The 24,417-nt window shown below is 34.9% G+C and overlaps 1 long non-coding RNA gene across 1 annotated transcript; it reads right to left on the bottom strand.

The window, feature by feature from the left end:
- Positions 1-1,921: 1,921 nt before the first annotated feature.
- Positions 1,922-4,533, bottom strand: LOC141634066 (uncharacterized). Its single transcript, XR_012538805.1, has 3 exons — positions 4,425-4,533; positions 4,277-4,329; positions 1,922-2,150 (listed from the first exon to the last, which is right to left on the bottom strand). It is a non-coding gene; the product is annotated as an uncharacterized LOC141634066 (long non-coding RNA).
- Positions 4,534-24,417: the final 19,884 nt, after the last annotated feature.

Genomic DNA, 24,417 nt, shown 5'->3' with positions numbered 1-24,417 from the left:
CAAACGACTTCCATAGGATCAGGATCAAAACTACTAAAAGAGTTACACTCATAACCAACTATCGACCACTAGGAGTCCTCACTATGGTAAAATCCTTAATCAAAGATCATAATCCCAAGTTCTTTATACATTTCTAACACTCCAAACAAAATCTTATTCACACCCGAATTCACAAGCATAGATGATCACATTCCCCAAATTATAAAGATCACCAACCCAAAAGATAAATAGGTATCTCATACGAATTTTCCTACTCAACCTAACTTAAGTTCTACTAATCCAACTTCGACGAAAACAAGACTCACAAAGAATCCTCAAGGAGCATCTCACTCACTCTACAACGTAGCCAACAATGCCATCACTCCACTAAGGAAACAAGAGTAATAACCAGGTTCGGAAAGGATAGGAAATTCCAAGAGGGATATATGAACATGTCAAGATGTGAGACTAAAAGAGTCGAATCATAAAGATAACTAGTTAACAACCAGTAAGAGATATTAGAATTAGGGAGGTATTCAAGACAAGGAAATAACGAGTAAACTTTTATACTTAAGAATTAAATCCAACCAAGATATGAATGAAAAGGAGGAAAACGATTAATGGTACGAAAGAGGATTTTAAGGCTTAATCTATACGCTTCCTAAAACCTAAGTATCTCTATAACAAGGTCACGCCTATTAGGGTGTTGTACTTTCATAACAAAACGATCAAATCTCAAAACAAGGGTTAAGGTAAAATAAACGCTCGCTTAAGGGTTGATAAATTGGTTAGATACCTCTTCCACCCATCTGATCACATGTTAGGATTTCCCTAAAGCAAATCTACCACTCAAGTATAAAAGCATCTCTTTATCTCAAGTACTCGACACAACCATCAAGGTTTAAAAACCAAAGAATGAATTAACGAAGACTTCTCAACAAAATTCTTAAGGAACAACTAACATCAGATCACATCACCAATCTATACGGGATCATTAACATCAAAAAAATGGGTTTTCTGCCAAATTCATATCCTAAACTTATCTCATGTTTACTCCTAAGGTGACGGCACTCAACCTACTAAGCTTTCAAATCCCATACATGAACAACAAAGCCAAGTCCTATAACTTTAATCACATAGGCAACTCATTCCTAACACAAGGAATCCACCAATCAATTCTACTTACTTCATCAAGGAACTAGGTATAGGTATCACCAAGTATGTCTCATCATACTACCTAAGTCTTTCTAATATCACAACCTTTCAAAATCAGGGTCAAGGGTTAACCACAAACAAACTCCACAAAAGTCAAACTTTTCCAATCAAGGTCAACATCCTTCAAAAGGAAGAGTACTATCAAAAAGGCGTTAAGGAGAATTTAACAGAGAACAAAGGACAAGGTTAGAAAATACAAGAGTGACTTTCAAAGTAGAACAGAGGAGAGTTTAGAGAAAGGATAAGCAAGGAACAAAACGCAAGTTAGGAGGGTACACGAGTAATTCCAAAGGAATAGAAAAGAGAGTTTAGAAGAAGGATGAGCACCAAGAGATAAGGAATAAGACAAGGTACACTAAGAATGAGAAACATCTTCGAGGAAGTAGAAGCATTCTTCAAAGTTGGGCAAATCCTCAATTTCTTGCAATAAGCACCAAATCTTGATCTTCTCGTAGGTAAGTCCACAGTCATTGATCCAAGGACACAACAATTATTAAATGACAATCAACAAACAGGTTAGAACCTAACAAAGAGCAAACACACTACAGACTACCACCTTAGGTCCTTAAGTCTACCCATCTCTCATTCATTATTCAAGGTCAAGTTCACATTTAAATTTGGGGTACACGTGTGTGCGTCGGGAGCAACATATGCTCTGATACCAACTGTGACACCCCGCGATAAAGGGGAAAATATAACTAATAAATTAATGCGGAAATTAGTGAGATTTTAAGAACTTTTAAATTACTAGTTAAAGATTAGCACGCGGGTGCCAAAAACGAAATGAAACAAATACTACAATAGACATTAATAGGTCATTACAACCCAAGTCTAGAAAGCGGGGAAAAGATATCCCACGAATAAACAGATAAAAGGGTTTCTAAATTAGAAACTAAGGTCCAAGGGTTTAGTTCTCGCTAGCCCACACGTCTTCCCCACGTAAGCATCTTCAAAACCTGTCATTCATGTAAACATGAACGCCACGATCAAAGTGGGGAGTAACTCAAGGTTCTCCCAGCCCACAATATGTCGAAATGCAGGTAACAAACAACATTTAATCAAACATGTTAATCATGCAACATATACGAACAATAAAGAATAAGGAGATATGATGAACAATCATGGTGAAACAGGCATAATACTTTCTTAATAGAATAGGCATGGTATATGAGGATGAATGTACAATCAAGGAATAGAATCACCAAGTCAACCCACTTATGTTGACACGACTCAACAAGTGTAAGACATATACTTAGTATGAACTCAAACAAGACAACCCTCTAGACTCCAACCTCTTGGTAGGACGACGATCATAATACGGTCCTAGTCTAAACCTGGCGGACTCTCGGGATGGACGACACCCGATTCGACACACGATACCAAATCGTATCCAAGACTCGAAACATGGTACACCTAACCGTGCCCGAAGTCGAGTAACCCCAAATCGGAACCTTGTCACCTAACCGTGACCCCCGGTCCGAAGAGGCGGAAGGAAAAATAGCCCAACTCGGAAACAATGGCACCTAACCGTGACCCAATGTCCGAGGGCGAATAAATAGGGAATGTCAAGTAGTCACACAATGTAAAATGTCACACTTGAGTCACAATAGGAGTAAGAATGATCATGCAAACATCATATGATACGGGATCCTTAATGTCACATTCATACTCATGGCTTGCATCTCACCATGAGTACAGATAGGAACATTAATCCCAACAATCATATCGCAACTAGAGGGCTTATAGCTCACCCCTAGTATCCGATAGGACCAAGACTCTCACAACTGAACAATACAAGGCATTATCAAGAATATGACTCTCACATATAACCATTTAATAATAATGACTCATACTTGTCTTAAGTAGATAAATATTTCATTTTATAATTTATCATGCCGGTTAAATAAAATATAATGAATGACAACGAATAATTTACGTTATATAAGATTACGAAATAAAATGGAACGAGCATAAGCGGCTCATTCATGAGCCCACTACAAAACTTGAGATTGGCCCAACAATTAAATCATATGATAAGTCCAACAAATCACTCATGTAAAAACCAACCATTAAATCATGTGAAACCCAAACAATTGATCATGAGAGAAATATATGTATAAAAGTAGTGTACAACATTTAACGGATTTCATTATATAAAATACAAGACGGAGATTTAAACGAATCATACATACTAAATTTGGCGCCGAGAGCACCCATAATATGAGTATGGCCCAAACTACAAGTCAAGCCCAATAATTAGAATATAATGAGCCCGACTTTTAATGTCAAATAAGCCCAATTGAAATAATAAGTAAACTAAATATAAACGAGTTGTGTTATATAAATATGAGACGGAAATTAAATTAATTCCAATGACTAGCATTGCACCAAAAGCGGACTATCTCCACGACTCAAGGACCCAATCCACGGCCCAACTATGAGCCATCTAAACTATCCATTCCAGCCGCTCTCCCCCCCTCCCCCTCAAAACAAACCACCAACCAACTCCTACAACCACTCCCCACGGCTAACACTCAACTTTGTTTAACGGTCCCAAGTACCGTGCCAAACACGTCCAACCACACCATCAACTACAACCACCACGACTCCAAACCCGCAGCCATACCCTAGACTCGATCATAAAACGCTACCTCGGCTAGACCATTTCAAACAGCCACCGAGACCCGACTCAAGACTGCCCGCAACCACCATACTAACTGCTCATAACCACCATATCAACCCTCCCCCAAAACAGAGTCCAAACCCGTCCAAAACAGAACCAGAAGACGCATGAAAACCGAACCCAAAAACAGTCCTAAACCGTGTACCAGAGACCACCCCAAAACTGGACTCAAGCAGCCACAATCACGAATCCATATGAGCCATAAACCGAGCTCAACCACACCAGGCTCATAACGGAATCTCGGGCTCAAAACAGTCCCGTTTCAAAACACCATTCAAGACGAAAAACATCATACAAACGCCAAACAATATAAAGGTTTAAACTTTAATAATCAAGAACATTTAAAAGGACAAATAAGACGGAAATTTCGACGATTGTCGAGTAACCTATCACCGTTACCTGTCTTTGATCTCTTAAACGTCCAAAAGTACGAACCTTTCTTCAACCTTCAGCTTAAAAGAGGGAAAAACGAGTCGATTAAGACAAGAAACCGAGTTGTCATTTGAGACGGTATTTTCGAACTTCTACAAAATCAAGACTTTATTACCTTAAAATGAGGAGGAAGAAGAGAGGAAGCTAAAGGTGTAAAAATCATGAAATTTGGTTGAGAAACGAGGGAGATAACGGAGGTTGAAGGAGGCGGAAATGGTGGTTGGCGTTTGATTGTTGCTGCTGCTGCTGCGTTTTTGTTGTTGTTGCTATTTTACGCAGAAAGGAAGAAGAAGGGAAATGGGGGGTGGGTCATACCGATGGTACTACTACCAACTACACTATATATAATAATAATAATAATAATAATAATAATAATAATAATAATAATAATAATAATAATAATAATAATAAGAGATATTTTGAATGTGTTGTTGGTTTTTAATTGGTCCAGATTAAAGTAGGTACAACATGAAATGTGACGGTCTAAAGTTTAGACGGAAATTAAGACGGAGGTTAAGATTATTACAGTCATTATTATTATCCGACCAAAAATACGTATACATATATTATTATATAAATTGTGCCTTAAAAATATAATTTAATCGTACGTATTTTTATAAAAATGAGCTTTTATATAATACGTTTATAAAAATCTTGTTTGACATAAAATTAATTAAATTGAACAATTCAAAAATATTTAATAAAGTAATTCAAATGGCTTAATAAATTTTAAATGTCAAAATGGGAAATTCGCGGGTGTTACAATTCGGGTTTGAGGCTGCGAGGCTTATGTCAAGTGGAGACACAAGGATAAGCTCGGCCCGCGATCGGTCAAGACATACTTTATTTTTTTATCCAAAAGGAATATTTGGTCATTACTTCTATTCGCCTACCGAACATCGAGTTTTTCTTGCGGCTAGTGCGAAGTTCTTAGAGAAAGAATTTCTCGAGAACAAGTCAAGTAATAGAACCTTCGAGCTTTCGGAGATTCATGAACCAACAACCAAGGAACGGTTGGAGGAAGATGTTCCTTTAACTAATGATATGGTTAACCTTCCTCGGGAACCTAGGAGGTCGGGTAGAGTCTCTAATCCTCCAGACAGATACATTGGTATGGTCGAGGAGAATGTCGTTTTGCTTCTAGAGAGTAATGAACCCGCTACCTATAAAGGTGTCATGGCCTGTTCCAAATCTAAGCTATGGCTTAAAGCCATGCAATCCGAGATGGACTCCATGTATGAGAATGACGTATGAGATCTTGTTGATTTGCCTAACAAGGTAAGACCTCTTCAGTGCAAATGGCTTTACAAAATAAAACATTCTGTAGACGGGCAACCAGATACCTATAAGGCACGACTAGTGGCAAAAGGTATCACTCAAGTGCACGGATTGCATTATGATGAAAGTTTTGCACCCGTGTTTATGCTGCTTTCCATTCGGATAATCTTACCGATTGACGCTTTTCATGACTATGAAATTTTGCAAATGGATGTGAAAACCGCCTTCTTAAACGGTTATTTGGAGGAGGAGTTGAACATGGTACAACCTGAAGGTTTCATAGATCTTGAAAATCCTAAGAAAGTGTGCAAGCTTAATCGTTCCATTTATGGACTTAAGCAAGCTTCTCGGTGTTGGAATCATCGTTTCTACCAGGTGATAAAAGAGTGGTTTCACTTGATCGGTCGAGGAACCATGCTTATACATCAAGTCGAGTGGGAGCAAGATTGTTTTCTTGATATTGTATGTTGATGACATACTCTTGATTGGGAATGAAATTCCTCTCTTATCTTCGGTTAAAGGATGGTTAAAGAACCATTTCCAGATGAAAGATCTGGGTAAGGCACAACACATATTGGGAATCCGTATCTATCGAGATAGATCACGACGGATGTTATCATTGAGTAAGTAGTCTTATTTAGATAAGATTCTTGAAAAGTTCAGCATGTCCAACTCCAAGAAGGGGAACCTTCCAATGACGTCTGGGATGCATTTGAGCAAAGTCTCAGTCACCCAAGACACCTGAAGGGATTGAGCGCATGAGTCGTGTTCCTTATGCATCATGTTGGAGCTTGTGTCCTCCACAGTTAGTGTGATAACATATATAAATCTCTTATAGGTTCACAAGGGTATACTTAGTATTTTATCAGTTGATTAACGTTTATTAATAACGGTTGGCTTGCTTGAAGTTTGACGTTATTATCATACAGATGGCGGTGATCAACTGGTCCCTAAAAGTCACACCTAAAGGATGTGTTTCAGAGATATGATTATATGAAAATGTAATCACATTGATGCCTTATATGACTAAAAGGTTAGTCCATGTATTTGACTAAACAGTTAGTCAATGTGATGATGAGACTATTATTTAATACAATTAAATAATATAGCTGAGACGAATTAACTGTTAATTAGTGAATTGAATATAAACTGTTATATTTAATTAATGTATATAATGTTAGCTTAAACGAATTAAGATGATAATTCGTAATTAAACGTAACCAGTTATATTTAATTAGAAAATTATAAATATGCGATATTTATAGTTAAAGTATATATTATACGACATTGTCATAATAAATGATTAACAGACCGATATTAATAAATCGACTACAAACTGTTGTTTGTGGACTTATTAAATACATGTTAACATAATTGACAATTGATAAAAAAGAATACACATTATATGCATTTTTTGATAACAACCTAAAATAAGGAGATTTTTCTCCTTATTTTGGTTTGGATCACTCGGTCAAAAGGAGAGAAAAGAGGAAGTATAAAATCTTCCTATTTTGGACTCCTTTGGACGGTTTTAAGAAGGTAGAGAGGATCATTTTTCTTCTATTCCTTTTTGACCTAATTCTCACTTGTTTTTCAGAAAACACTCTCATCAAAACCCTAAAATAATTAGAGAAATTAGGGTTCTTTTCTAGCAAAAGAGGGGCATTTCTCAAAACATTTTGGGTGCAACGATTAGGAGAATATCGATTTCGATATTGTTCATAGGCCAAATTGCTAGGACCAAAGGTTAAGTCTAAATCTCTATTCTTTTGTTTATGCAATTCGTTTATGACTAGCAATTTCATATATCATAATTCGTTATAATCCGAATTTTTCTTAATGAAGTATACCGATATTTCCTACAAGTGGTATTAGAGCATAGGCCACGAAATTATTTATATGTTTTTCATAAATGAATTTAAACAAAAATTTGAGAAAAAGAAAAAAAAATGGTTCGGCCGTTTTTATAAAAAAAAAGAAAAATCTGCCGATTAAAAATTTTTTTGTGCCGAGACTTTTTTTGTTATTTTTGATGTTTTTATTTCCATTTTGATTTATTCATATTGTTGTTTTAATTAGTTAAGATGATAATATGATAAATTTGTAGATGTTTTGATTGAATGAGAATTAAATTAAAATGTAAATGGAAATTGTTTTAATGATGATTATTTGTTTTTGCTATATAGTTTTTGGCTCACATGATGTTAAATTGTTGTTTAAGATCATGATTCATTGATTTAAATGTTGATGATTATGCCAATTTTGTACTAGTAGCAACATTAAACAAATTTGTTCATTTTTAAAAGGGGTAGTTTTTCTCAAAAAATAAAAATAAAATAAAAACTGTTTTTTTAGGGCATGAATGCGAGAACCAAAAAGAAAAAAAACCTGTTTTTTGATTTTTTGGCTAAAAGCCGTAAAAAAAAATAGGCTGTTTTTAATTTTTTGGCTAAATGCCGAGATGAAATTAAAAAAAAAATTGTTTTTTGTTTTTTTATTTATTTATTTGCCAAGAGCAATTAATAAATTTTTTTTTTGTTAGTTTTTGGCCGATTATAATTATACATTACTTTTATAATGTATGATTGTTTGTTGTGAAAAAGTTCACAAAATTAAAGATACCCAATTATTTTAAAGAGGTTTAAAATAATGTTGGATTAATTCATATCACTAGTTAATGTGAATTAAAATTGGAATTATTGTGAGTAATTGAGGAATTGTCACATAATTATGATAATTATAAAATAGGTGGTTTGGATAAATTACTCTACATAATTAAGGAATTATGTCTTGAATGATTAATTTATAGTTGATGCATTTTTTTTTTAGTTGTATGAATTGTTGAATGGTTTTATTTACGTATTTTGCAATCGGTTGTAATTTGTAATACCTAGTGTGGCCTTAGTTAATTATGTTTTCGTAATGATGGAAATATAATTTTAATGTAATTTTGAGATCTCGAATCTCTTTTGTTTTTCTTTAGTATTATGTTTTTGAAATTAGAATGTAAATAGGTTTATTTTGTAATTTATTTAATTGTAATTTTGAGAAGACTAAAGATGGAGATTGGATTGCTCACTCCCGCTACATGGACCAAGATGGAACATCAAGACAAGCTTCTCGGGTCCTAGGAAGGATTCCAAAGTTGTATTTATGTTCATTTTGGTAGATAGGCCACACTAGGACTTTATTTTGTTTTACGTTTTTCCATTCTTATTGCTTTTCATTCGCATGATAATTAGTGCATCATATTCCGCCTAAACCAAACCACCTACTAATATGCATGAAAATTGACTCACATAGATTGAATGTTAGTTATCATGGACATAAAGATGTCACACAATTTTAAGCCATCATCTTAGTTTATTCATTCTCGTATGCTAGATATTAGTTCACTTAAAATGAATTAAAATAAAGTTGATGGGATCTTCCTCTAAAACTGAAATTTTGACTAGTCTTTATAGGCCATCCAGCTATAAATCCCTTCTTCGTCGGTTGGCATATAGGACCTTACTCTCCATATGACCACTTCTACGTTGGGTATGTAGTTTGTGTTGACTTAGTTTACCTCAACATTATAATCCGAAGAGTTTCTCGTGATTATGATGGACTATAGATAGAATTTACAGAAATTTATCGACCCAGAATTCTAATAGTAGAATTAGCCAAGAGGTTGGCTTATCAATTTACAGATAATTGAGTCTTGGGATCATTTATATAATTCTTGAGGGAGGTCAATTGTATAAATGCTTCAGTTTTCGCTTATAACAGTTTTACATTAGACTTAAATCATAACGATGAGTATGCTTATTATATTTTTCTTCTTCTTTTCGCAGTGTAGAATTCATTTTATATTGATAATACAGTTACAACAAATAGCTGGAAATAACGAAATCCCTAAGCCAAGTGCCACACTTGGACGCGAGTCCTGGCTAAAAGCTTTTATGGACCACATGAATCAGTTCACACGACTGAAGAATGACGGGTCCAACTTTGCCGACTGGGAGGCATCATTACGGAATGCTGCCATTGCTGACGGTAAGCTCAAGTACTTAACTGAGCCAATACCGCCAAACCCAGGCCCCAATGCAAGAGTTAACGAGTCAATTGCTTATAGTGACTTCGTTATGGAAGCGGGTGCGATAAAGAATGTACTCATTATTGCAATGGAAACCAATTTGGAAAGACGCTTCATTGCCCAAGGTGCAAACAAGATTTTCACCATGCTCACTAATGAGTTCTCAAAAGCACCGAGAATCGTTACTTATGAGCATACCTATCGCTTCTTTGATGCGAAACTCCAAAAGGGCCAACCGGTTAGCCCACACATTCTTAACATGATTGAGAATGTCGAGAAATTGGAGGCACTTTATTGCAAAATCATTGAGAGCATAGTCATTGACCGTATGCTTCATTCACTTCATGATGGTTTTGCCCTCTTTAGGGCAAATTACTACATGAATGACATGAAGAAAAGTCCTCATGAGCTACACTCACTTCTCGTACAGACCGAGAAGAATATGAAATTTAGTGGGAGCATGAAGCAAGATGTTCTCAAGATTTCCAACAAGAATAAGGGTATGGGCAAAGCACACGGTGACCTAACTGTAGGAAAGCCAAAGTTTAAGAAGTCAGGAAATGGTAAGAGTGGGTCTGGTGAGACTAGTGGCTCACAAGGCAAGGCAAAGAGCAAGGGCGGTGACATTGAGTGCCACCATTGTCACAAGACTGGGCATTGGAGGAGGAGCTGTCCCGTGTACCGTTAGGACATAAAATCAGGTCGCGTCACTCCTGGTTGTATGTCATCTTATATTCATATGATTGAGATTAACCATGCAAGTTTCGGAACTTGGGTACTTGATACTGGTTGTTGTTCTCATCGGTGTAATCATTTGCAGGGCCTAAAAAACATCAAACCCCTCGCAAAGGGTGATGTGGACCTGCGAGTGGGGAATGGAGCACGAGTTGCTGCAATCTCAATGGGAACATATGTAATCCAGCTCCCTATGAAGGAAAAGTAGATCTATGTACTTAACATATTCATATATGTTCCATTTTAATTTACTCATAAAATTAATGGTGATCTTATGCATGCAAACTAAAATAAAGGAAGATAAGAAAACATTTTCTCACCATATGAAATTCGGTCATATTGGGCACCAACAAGATCTCCTTCTTGTTAGTTCTTGAGCTTTCCATTAATGGATGAACATACAAAAATCCCAAAGTAGAGATTCTCCAATTAGTAGCACCCAAGACAATCCCTTAATCCCACAAACTAACATGTACTAGATGTTTATATTGTGGTTTACCTTAAATTTGATTACTAATACTCATATATTACTTTGATAATTTTAGTAATCTTACATGAACAATTTCAATTAAAATCTCATCTTCATGATGAAGATAAAAGAGAGAGGAGAAAAATACATGAACAATTGCATGTAGATGAATGGTAGTGTAAGAATAATAAGAAAAAGAACTAAAACTCCTCTAATAGGAGTAGTAGAGCCGGCCCATGAGAGGTCAAGGGAGAGCATCTTGCTTTTTTTTTTGTCTTATCAATATTGTAGGTATGTAAGGCTAGTGTGTGTAGGAATGATTACACTTGCATTATCTCATAAAATAATCAACTATACACCACCATGACATCCTTCATTTCGGTCCATGTCTTAAAATGGACTACCATTTTATTTTGTCAATTTGTCAATTGTCACACAAAATGTCACATTTAGTATGATACATGTTACTAATTAATTAAATGCATATTTATCACATAAATATCATTTTATAAATTAATTAAATTATATTCAACAAATTGACTAGTGATACTTGATCACGTAAATAAAATGGGTCAAATAATTATAATTCACAATGTCTTGTAATTATAACCAACCATTCATTCTTATCTTTATTGTTTCTCAAACAATAAACAATTTTAGTAATAAAGCATTTTATTACTAAAATAAATCTTATTTAATCCCATTACAATAAGATATCAATATTCTCTCTCACAAATCGAATTGCTTAATTTTAAGGAATTAATTAATCTGTATCGGTATACAACTAATTAACCTTTTCAATTAAGGGAATCTTCCTTTAGGTGTGACCTCAAGGGATCAACTGATCACCACCGTCGCACGACAGTAATGTCAAACTCTAGCCAGCCAATCATTACCGATATGTGTGGACCATTTGACTATATATGTAATGTATCATCCCTTTCGTATTCTTGTAATGAGATTTAATAATGATATTTAAATCATGTGATCGCACTATTGTTGAGGACACATTTCCCAACAATCTCCCACTTGTCCTCGACAAGTGTGCGCCACCAATTCTCTTGTCCTATTACGATCTCCACTCAATGCAAGGTGTCTTTCGGGTCGTACTTGCAAGTGATCATATCGAGAGTGGTTTCCTCGATCTGGAGAATAACTGATTGACCGGAATTTATCCACCATGGATACCTTCCGAGCGTGGCCACGCATTTCGATTAATTACTCCTCGAGTGGCCCCGAGATATTGTTTTAACCCCGACAAGGGGGTGGACAATTCCTATCGCACTTATTCCCTTCGACCGCCCACACCATCATAACCCAAAATATGCCCATTTGACCCCATTTACGAAGGTCGTAGTAACACAAATCAAAGTTAATCAAACTGTGCCATCTTAGGTGAACAGTCTTTAGTCAAAAGAATCGACTCATTAGAATACTGTAGTAGCTCTCGCCACGACCAGGCTTTATAAATTTGCCAGAACTCTATAAGCGGTCACTGCCCGACAAAGTGTTCCTAACAGTCTGCTTATGTGATCGACTAGTCATCTCACATGACTCTATGGCACTTGAACTTGCCATCAATCGCATCACACTCTAGTCACTTCGAGACGTCACCTCATATAAGTGACTATGGGCGAATACAATGCTAATCCGTGTTCACTTTAACGGGGTTCAATTGTCTTTACAACCCGTTTGGATGTAACAAAGTATAATAAAAGAGTTTTAAAGTAAAACTCGAACGACAAATGCGATTATCACATATGAATAGTCAATGCCTGATTACTATTTCATGTTCTATAATCTAATTTGATCTTGTACGTAGTTGTTCATTTCAATTCAATTGAAATGACATGACTCATCATATTTAGCCTTTGAGAAGGCTTTGGTTAGTAGGTTTTATCAATTTCTTGTACCTTACTCAACCTCACTACATACTCGTTTTCCTTTGTAATGTATACATTTACATTACAAAACTTTCTGAGTACGTGTCGAGATCCAATCAAGACATAGGCCCTCTAGCCTAAGAATAGCTCCCACTGTTTTCACAGTGTGCGGGACTCATCTTTCTTGCACATCTCATGATCGCAAGTGTACTCAATTTCCGTTATAAATATCTCTTATTGTTCTTTATTGCCTAGAACGATTCTAGAAAATCCATTTCTTAAATAACATAACCACAATGGTATCTTAACCATCCTAATGTGTTTTGATTATGGTTTTGTCGGAAACCATGCGCAATCTCAATTGTCAATTGTCACTTGTGTAACACCCTTACACAATATTGCATCATAAACACTTTGCTTTACTTCCTTAATTCTTCTGCAAGCTCTTAAGGGTAATCTTTATAGTTTACTTGGTAAAGATTACTTAAATTCGATTTTGAAAACAATTCATCATACTCAAAGCATATGAAGTGTTATACATCATTTCTTTTTAATTGATTCGGCAGCGGAAGCAAATGAAATCAATCAAATATGTTCAATTTAGTTTAACTAGTCATGAATCTTATCAACATAAGACTTCGTACTGACGCTAATATCATGTGGATTTATCTTCATAAATCCGGATATTCAAGATGTATTATAATACTGCAAAAGTCTTAAATCATTCCTAATGATCAATATGTCATCCACATATCGGACTAATTAAAATTTCCGTAACTCCCACTAAACTTCATGTATAAACACAACTTCTCGACTTATCGAGAAATATTTTATCACATGATCAAAATGTTGATTCTAACTCATTGATGTCCTACTTAAGACCTTCTCTTAAGTTTCACATTATCTTAGGATTGCAAGAATTTACTAAAACTCATGACATGTATTGAATACATTCCTTCTATTGAAGAAGTGGGTTTTAGATTCACTCGCTATATATCTCATAATGATATATAATCCCCAAGAAGATCCAAATAGACTTAAGCATTTCAATTAGTGCAAAACCCTTTGCAACCAATCTTGCTTTGAAATATCTCTTTATTAGTGCAAAACCCTTTGTCACTAATCAAGCCTTTTATTTCGGATTCTCATGGCTCTAAGCCTTGTATTGAGTTGTGACTTAAATACTCTTATGTAAGTCATATTTTCATTACTTTCTAGAAGTAATTAACTTGAATTAAACAATTTCTTTTGTAAGTTATAAGCTCTTTACTTTCTTAAAAGTAGCATGAATTCATCATTTTTAACAAGTGACGAATTTAACCTCCTAGGTTTTGAAGAAACAATGTATAATGTCTTACACAAAACGTATCATGTAGCCAAGAAAGACCAGTTTCTTGCGATATAACATTCTCTGTGGCATTCTTTGTGGCTCTTGAATAATTTCTCCCACTCTGTCTTCTAAAAATAAACTTGTATTTTAGAAAGACAGCTTCACGAGTCGCAAACCCGTCGTACTCGTGATAATTGAAGAGGGAAAAATGGGCATTTGTTTCTTGTGAAAACTTACTAACATGGTACCCTTACCATTTCATATCTCATATGATTCGATTTAGTGGAAAAATAATTTAGACAAAATGATAAAATCCCCAAAAGGATCAAGTAACTCAAAGTAACTTGATCGAAGTCCAAACCTTATCGAATAGCGTTTGAATTCTTATCCAATCACACATTATTTCATAATGCGTGCTAAGAGAGATTAACTTGTGATATTAGATCACATTTCCATTGGCTTATATCAAAGTCTTCACTTTGATAATCCCATCACGACTAAATCGTGATTCCTTGAACTCTTGAACCTCTTCAAAGATTTCTCTATTTACCTTATTAAGTGAACACACTAGTGTCAACTTAAATCGTTGGTAAAAGATGATGATCATCCTATTTTGGATCGATGATTTATAACCTCGATCTCCTTTTCAACCAAAAAGTACGAGATACCTTGCTTTGAATACAAGATACGCATATACCATTAACAATCTAATGGTTTCAAGAGTACTCGATAACTCTTTGCGTTCATCATTCCAAAATTTAAGGTTTAATCTTGGGTTACCAATTTGAGTCTTGCATCATCTTCATGATATATCATTCTAGTTTGGTTTAGAATATAATCACCTTGATAATGGGCTAGCCATACATCAAATCGTGGTGTATAGGGTCACAAAAGTGAAACCTCTTTTGTATCTTAACAAGTTGTATTCTTATTTAGAGTTTATGTACTTAATAGTCACAATTAAGTACAACTCCAAACCCGAAAACTAGATTTAGTACACAATGACTCTATCTATTGACTTCATTGTTGCTAGTCGTCATATTCTAATCATCCTATGTATTAAATATAATGATGAAAACCACCACCGGTTTCTAATATTGACGAAGTAGTACTAGCAAAATTTATGTTTAATCAAATAAACATTTAACGAAGAAGGTCCCATTAGATGTCCCACAACTAACTTGTTGATTCTTCAATAATTTGGGGTAGTTTCCTTTCTAGTGTCCAACATTTAAGACAGTGGAAACTTTATCGGTCGGAATTGATAGGTTTAGTATCGCTATTCTCAACAACTTTACTTTTAACATTACCTTGTATCAATTCCATTATTATCTTTACTTCTTGAACCTCGTTCTCATCTTAACGGTTTAAGAGAATGCTCCCACTCATTTCAATGAGTCTTTGTTTTGAGAAGCAAAATTGAATTCATGAAGATTACTCTTCATTTGTTCGTTTTAGTCTTAAAACTTTCATTGAAGTGGTTGCGTTATTTTGGTCAATTACGAATTCTTGACAAAACTAATTACCAAAACAATTTATCGCTTCAAGGTACTTCATTCATTTAAGTACATGAAAAACAATCCATTGTAAGTAGATGTGTTAGTCTAGAATCAAAAACCTGTTTGATAATGAATAACTTTAATCTATACTCTTTACAAGAGATCCTTAGCAATGGTTCGTTTGAGGTTTTAGAAGCAAATTCAAATTTTGTCTTTAGTTACGATGTTTTAATGGAGATTTGTATCAAAATCGAAATGATATCGTATATGAATTGTGGTAAAGAAATAGAACAGTATAAAAACGGAATAGCGGAAAACTTAACATTTATCGTTTTATTAATACTTGAAAAACAAGTATAGCATTTACATAGTGACCTCTACCCAACTATGATAAATGATTCCAAGACCCAAATTCATATTGACTTAGGCACGGTGGGGCCGATACATCCTTTATCAATATAACTCGGTGGATTAACGTTTAATCGATTCTACTTTTAGAACTCTTGGTCGATAATATTACATTAACATTTATCTTTAGCCCAAAACACATCCGACAAGGGCACGGTGGGGCCGATACATCCCTTATCAAAAACTTTTGTTGAGTTCAATCCAAATTTCGAATAAATGTGTCCATGATCCAAACCCACATTAACTTGGGCACGGTGGGGCCGATACATCCCTTATCAACATGAATTCGGTGGATAGACATTTATCACCCACTTCCCCTACGTAACAAGGTTTGTACCCCGGTGGGGCCGAGCGCATTCCCTCGCGAAATAGGTTTTCATGGTTTCTACTATTTGGTAAGGCTATGTCTCAGTTAATTGTTTTAGCGAGAGGTCATGTCAATTTATTATCTATCACGTTTTAAGTGAACTAAAGCGGTGAACTACGATAATCCTAATTGACACAGTCGATAAACTCGATAAAAGAAGATGCATGTTTTAGTTATGGCGATTTAGCGATGCATGCGACAAAAAATAAAATGCAAGCATAAAAATAAATAAATCCTAGTATGGCCTTTCCTAAAAATAGAAAAACTATTTAACTATTACATATTCGGAAACCAACTCCATTGGTCCCTTGAACTTCGGTTGTGGCACGCATCTCGAGGTAACACCGTCTTTATGTATCACCATCTTGAAGAAATCCGTCTTTGGGAACTCCGAGATGAATTTAAATTACATAATTTCCTATTATACATTTGTAACTAAAATAAAATAAATCTATTAAATTACAAAACGGTGATACGAGATCACAATAAAATTACAACCGAATCGATATTCCCATACATATCGGGAAATACCAATTAAAATCTAAGGCTATACTAAGTAAAATTACATAATTCAAAAATTACATAAATTAAAATTATGACAATCATAAAGAAAATGCAGCATTATAATATGTATGAACATGCCCAATTTTATGCTAAATCGTCTTTAATTTGCTAATATCGTATATTACTCGGTTTTTACGGATTTGCGTGATTTCAACGTTTTACAATCACAAAAATTACATAAATTCATATTTATGCATAAGTTAATTACCCTAACCTCTTAGGACTCAAAATTTAGTCTTCACTAATAATTTGACCATAATTAACTCATATTTATAAAATTGTTCATTAATGGACCAAAAATTACAAAAATAAGCTATAAACTTCAAATAAATCACAAAATTTCAAATAAATTCAAAATTTGAAATTTAAACTCATGAACATTCTGGAAAAATACCATGACACTCATAATTTTCAAAACCTTAGGTCAAAAATTTCGAAATTTTTTCCGGAAAAACAATGTTGCGGTTTATCGGTTTTAACTAAAATAATCATAAAAACATGGGAAAAATTAGATTCATTAACTTTTCAATTTTAGATCTGAAAAAGATAATAAAATGCAACATTGGACATTTTTCCTTAGTCATAGATTATGTTTAATTAATTTTTCACTAATAATGTCACTATTTATGCTATTTTTTTTCAAAAATCCATAAATCATGCAAAACGACTTCATTATAGCCCATTATTTTACACACATCTTGTAAAATTGCATTTGAAAACATATTAAATTTCTATGACCAGATTCGAAATTTAACTCATATTAACCTATTTATCACTTAAATCCGAATTTAATAATGAAAAATCCATTTTTCGAGCATAAAAACTCATAAAATTATGAAAACTTCCAGATCATCCAAAAATAATATATGTGAAAACATATCCAAAAACAACTAGAAAATTCGAAGTTTAGCTAATTTTCGTGCAAAAATGACATTTTTACTCATAAAATCACATTTAAATGCCATTATTGTATAATATGAACAATAAAAATCCGTAAAATAACCAAAATATCCTAAAAACATTTTAGGATCAGAAATATTAACATGCATGGATTAATTTCGTGATATATCATAATAACACAAAATATACAAGTTTTATATGTTATTCTTTATAACTCGGAAAAACTTTTAACCGATTTGCATGCAAACAACCATGGCTCTAGATACCAATTGAAGGAAAAGTAGATCTATATACTTAACATATTCATATATGTTCCATTTTAATTTACTCATAAAATTAATGGTGATCTTATGCATGCAAACTAAAATAAAAGAAGATAAGAAAACATTTTCTCACCATATGCAATTCGGTCATATTGGGCACCAACAAGATCTCCTTCTTGTTATTTCTTGAGCTTTCCATTAATGGATGAACATACAAAAATCCCAAAGTAGAGATTCTCCAATTAGTAGCACCCAAGACAATCCCTTAATCCCACAAACTAACATGTACTAGATGTTTATATTGTGGTTTACCTTAAATTTGACTACTAATACTCATATATTACTTTGATAATTTTAGTAATCTTACATGAACAATTTCAATTAAAATCTCATCTTCATGATGAAGATAAAAGAGAGAGGAGAAAAATACATGAACAATTGCATGTAGATGAATGGTAGTGTAAGAATAATAAGAAAAAGAACTAAAACTCCTCTAATAGGAGTAGTAGAGCCAGCCCATGAGAGGTCAAGGGAGAGCATCTTGCTATTTCTTTTTGTCTTATCAATATTAATTGTAGGTATGTAAGGCTAGTGTGTGTAGGAATGATTACACTTGGATTATCTCATAAAATAATCAACTATACACCACCATGACATCCTTCATTTCGGTCCATGTCTTAAAATGGACTACCATTTTATTTTGTCAATTTGTCAATTGTCACACAAAATGTCACATGTAGTATGATACATGTTACTAATTAATTAAATGCATATTTATCACATAAATATCATTTTATAAATTAATTAAATTATATTCAACAAATTGACTAGTGATACTTGATCACGTAAATAAAATGGGTCAAATAATTATAATTCACAATGTCTTGTAATTATAATCAACCATTCATTCTTATCTTTATTGTTTCTCAAACAATAAACAATTTTAGTAATAAAGCATTTTATTATTAAAATAAATCTTATTTAATCCCATTACAATAGATATCAATATTCTCTCTCACAAATCGAATTGTTCAATTTTAAGGAATTAATTAATCTGTATCGGTATACAACTAATTAACCTTTTCAATTAAGGGAATCGTCCTTTAGGTGTGACCTCAAGGGATCAACTGATCACCACCGTCGCACGACAGTAATGTCAAACTCTAGCTTGACCAATCATTACCGATATGTGTGGACCAGTTGACTATATATGTAATGTATCATCCCTTTCGTATTCTTGTAATGAGATTTAATAATGATATTTAAATCATGTGATCGCACTATTGTTGAGGACACATTTCCCAACACCCTAGTGGTTTTGAGTTATATTTATATAACTGTTACTATGTACCCAGTTTATCTAAGAATATTATTTCTGTTTCCGTACTTGATAAAGACGGTTTTTCATTTTCAATAAAGGACAATAGCTGTATTTTCACTTTTAATGAAATGGTTTATGGCAAAGCAGTTTCCATGAATGGAATTTATATCTTAGATCAAACCACAGATATATTACATGTGAATAATAAGAAATTAAAGGTTGGTGACAAAGATCAAACTTATCTATGGCATTGTCGAATGGGACACATAAATGAAAAATGTGTAAAGAAACTCATTTAGAATAGGACTATTCCCACATTTGATTTCTCAACGTTTGGCACGTGTGAATCATGTCTTATCGGCAAAATTACTCGAATTTCCTTCAATGGTGTTGGAATGCGCACTAGTGACCTATTAGGACTCATACATACTGATGTATGTGGACCTATGTCAATCACCGCAAGAGATGGCTATAGAAATTTTATCACTTTCACGGACGATTTGAGTAGATACGGATATGTCTACTTAACGAAGCATGAAAGTGAGTCCTTTGAAAAATTCAAGGAATACCAGAATAAGGCTGAGAACCAACTGGGAAGAAAGGTTAAAGCACTCCGTTCAGATCGGGGTAGCGAATATCTTTCAAATGAGTTTGATCAACACCTTAAAAACTGTGGAATAGTTTTGCAGTTAACTCCACCTCGAACACCTCAATTAAATGGTGTGTCCGAACGTAGAAATCGAACACTACTTGACATGGTTCGATCCATGATGAGTCACACGGTAGTACCTGATTCATTATGGGGTTTTGCTCTTTTGTCAGCTGCTCTTATACTTAACCGAAGTCCGTTTAAAGCTGTCGAGAAGACTCCATATGAAATGTGGAAGGGAACGGTCCCTAACTTGTCCTTTATTCGGGTTTGAGGCTGTGAGGCTTATGTCAAGTGGAGACACGAGGATAAGCTCGGCCCGCGATCAGTCAAGACATAATTTATTGGTTATCCAAAAGGAATATTTGGTCATTACTTCTATTCGCCTACCGAACATCGAGTTTTTGTTGCGGCTAGTGCGAAGTTCTTAGAGAAAGAATTTCTCGAGAACAAGTCAAGTAATAGAACCTTCGAGCTGTCGGAGATTCAAGAACCAACAACCGAGGAACGGTTGGAGGAAGATGTTCTTTCAACTAATGATACGGTTAACCTTCCTCGGGAACCTAGGAGTTCGGGTAGAGTCTTTAATCCACCAGACAGATACATTGGTATGGTCGAGGAGAATGACGTTTTGCTCCTAGAGAGTAATGAACCCGCTACCTATAAAGGTGCCATGGCCTGTTTCAACTCTAAGCTATGGCTTGAAGCCATGCAATCCGAGATGGGCTCCATGTATGAGAATGACGTATGGGATCTTGTTTATTTACCTAACAAGGTAAGACCTTTTCAGTGCAAATGGCTTTACAAAATAAAGCATTCTGTAGACGGGCAACCAGATACCTATAAGGCACGACTAGTGGCAAAAGGTTTCACTCAAGTGCACGGATTGCATTATGATGAAATTTTTGCACCCGTAGTTATGGTGCGTTCCATTCGGATAATTTTAGCGATTACCGCTTTTCATGACTATGAAATTTAGCAAATGGATGTGAAAACCGCCTTCTTAAACGGTTATTTGAAGGAGGAGTTGTACATGGTACAACCCGAAGATTTCATAGATCCTGAAAATCCTAAGAAAGTGTGCAAGCTTAAGCGTTCCATTTATGGACTTAAGCAAGCTTCTCGGAGTTGGAATCATCGTTTCGACCAGGTTATAAAAGAGTATGGTTTCACTCGATCGGTCGAGGAACCATGCTTTTATATCAATTCGAGTGGGAGCCGGATTGTTTTCTTGATATTGTATGTCGATGACATACTCTTGATTGGGAATGACATTCCTCTCTTATCTTCGGTAAAAGGATGGTTTAAGAACCATTTCCAGATGAAAGATCTGGGTGAGGCACAACGCATATTGGGAATCCGTATCTATCGCGATAGGTCACGACGGATGTTATCACTGAGCCAGGGGTCCTATTTAGATAAGATTCCTGAAAAGTTTAACATGACCAACTCCAAGAAGAGGAACCTTTCAATGACGTCTGGGATGCATTTGAGCAAGTATCAGTCACCCACGACACCTGAAGGGGTTGAACGCATGAGTCGTGTTCCTTATGCATCAGCAATAGGATCAATCATGTATTCCATGATATGCACACGTCCAGACGTGGCATATGCATTGAGTATGACGAGTCGGTACGAAGGCAATCCAGGTGAAACACACTGGGTAGCTATTAAAAACATCCTTAAGTACCTACGGAGGACTAAGGATTGGGTATTGACTTATGGAGGTGATACTAAGCTATGTGCAATCGGTTACGCAGATGCTAGCTTCCAAACATATCGAGATGATTCGAAATCCCAGTCTGGATTGGTCTTTACTCTTAATGGTGATGCAGTCAGCTGGAAGAGTTTTAAATAGGAAGTTGTAGCAGATTTTACTACTGAATCCGAGTACTATGCCGCTTCAGAAGCAGCAAAGGAAGCTATATGGATGTGTCAATTCTTGCAAGGATTAACCATAGTTCCTAGTTCGAATGACCCAATCACCATCTATTGTGACAATAAAGGTGCCATCTTCCAGGCTAAGGAGCCTATGTCTAGCAACAAGTCTAGAAATGTACATCGGAAAGCTCACCTGATCCGTGATTACGTGGAGCAAGAGGAGATAGTGATTGACAAGATTGCTTCGGATGACAACATCGCGGACCCTCTCACTAAACCATTGAAATTTGATAAGCATGAAGGGCACGTTATTTCCATGGGAATTAAACGTGTTCCTGAGTTGTACTAGTTGCTAATGGATTCGATACATTATTTTTTTTCATATGCTATTTATAACTTCATCGTTTTATTTCATATTTTGTTTTTCATGTGGATTGTACGACAATATTGAACGCCACAAAGTGAACTGAATTACATTATAACTCTGGCTATTATATTGTGAAGTTGATTGATGGTGGGTTCAACGAGCTATAAGTCAAACAGTTGGCTGATCGATCACAGATGCGAGTTATAACGATACCTCGTAGGAAAAATTGAGACAACGTAAAGGAGTCGTAAATGTTTAAAAACATTCGGTGCCAGGTCGTGGATTGGACGTCCATTGTGTTCCTAGAGTCGATTCTTTTGACTATCGACTGTCTCTTGAGATAAAGGCAGTTTTTGGTTGACTTTGGTTTCTTTCTCATGGTCGACCGTAACGGGAGGCTAAGCAGATTTTCACTGGGTCATTTCATACTGTCCTTATATCTGCAGGATTCGAGTTGAAGAAAATATCCAACCTTTATCAGTTTAGTTATTTGTCAGGGCGACTCGAGGAGTTGTAACTGAAATGCATGGCCATGCTCGAATAATGATTTGTTTATCAGTTAAGTTACTCTCTAGTCAGAAAAACCACTCTTGATATTGATCACTTGTAAAATACGGCCTTTGTGAATACGGATTTTGCAAATTGTTTTACATTGAGTGGGAGGAATTTTAGGATATGGGAATCGGTTATCGCACATACACTTGTGAGGACAAGTGGGAGTTTGTTGTAGCTTGTGTCCTCCAAAGTTAGTGTGATAACATATATAAATCTCTTATAGGTTCACAAGGGTATACTTAGTACTTTATCAGTTGATTAACGTTTATTAATAACGGTTGGCTTGCTAGAAGTTTGACGTTATTATCATACAGATGGCGGTGATCAACTGGTCCCTAAAAGTCACACCTAAAGGATGTGTTTGAGAGATGTGATTATATGAAAATGTAATCACATTGATGCCTTATATGACTAAAAGGTTAGTCCATGTATTTGACTAAACAGTTAGTCAATGTGATGATGAGACTATTATTTAATACAATTACATAATATTAGCTGAGACGAATTAACTGTTAATTCGTAAATTGAATATAAACTGTTATATTTAATTAATGTATATAATGTTAGCTTAAACGAATTAAGATGTTAATTCGTAATTAAACGTAACCAGTTATATTTAATTAGCAAATTATAAATATGCGATATTTATAGTTAAAGTATATATTATACGACATTGTCATAATAAATGATTAACAGACCGGTATTAATAAATCGACTACAAACTGTTGTTTGTGGACTTATTAAATACATGTTAACATAATTGACAATTGATAAAAAAGAATACACATTATATGCATTTTTTGATAACAACCTAAAATAAGGAGATTTTTCTCCTTATTTTGGTTTGGATCACTCGGTCAAAAGGAGAGAAAAGAGGACGAATAAAATCTTCCTATTTTGGACTCCTTTGGACGGTTTTAAGAAGGTAGAGAGGATCATTTTTCTTCTATTCCTTTTTGACCTAATTCTCACTTGTTTTTCAGAAAACACTCTCATCAAAACCCTAAAATAATTAGAGAAATTAGGGTTCTTTTCTAGCAAAAGAGGGGCATTTCTCAAAGCATTTTGGGTGCAACGATTAGGAGAATATCGATTTCGATATTGTTCATAGGCCAAATTGCTAGGACCAAAGGTTAATTCTAAATCTCTATTCTTTTGTTTATGCAATTCGTTTATGACTACCAATTTCATATATCATAATTCGTTATAATCCGAATATTTCTTGATGAAGTATACCGATATTTCCTACACATCAGCCATAGGATCAATCATGTATGCCATGATATGCACACGTCCAGACGTGGCATATGCATTGAGTATGACGAGTCGGTACCAAGGCAATCCAGGTGAAACATACTGGATAGCTATTAAAAACATCCTTAAGTACCTACGGAGGACGAAGGATTGGGTATTGACTTATGGAGGTGATACTAAGCTATGTGCAATCGGTTACGCAGATGCTAGCTTCCAAACAGATCGAGATGATTCGAAATCTCAGTCGGGATTGGTCTTTACTCTTAATGGTGTTGCGGTCAGCTAGAAGAGTTCCAAACAAGAAGTT

Source organism: Silene latifolia, chromosome Y, assembly GCF_048544455.1.
Source record: "Silene latifolia isolate original U9 population chromosome Y, ASM4854445v1, whole genome shotgun sequence".
In the NCBI taxonomy this organism is placed as follows: domain Eukaryota; kingdom Viridiplantae; phylum Streptophyta; class Magnoliopsida; order Caryophyllales; family Caryophyllaceae; genus Silene; species Silene latifolia.
The sequence above is the reverse complement of the archived record's forward strand: the minus strand, read 5'-3'. Positions and strand labels throughout refer to the sequence as shown.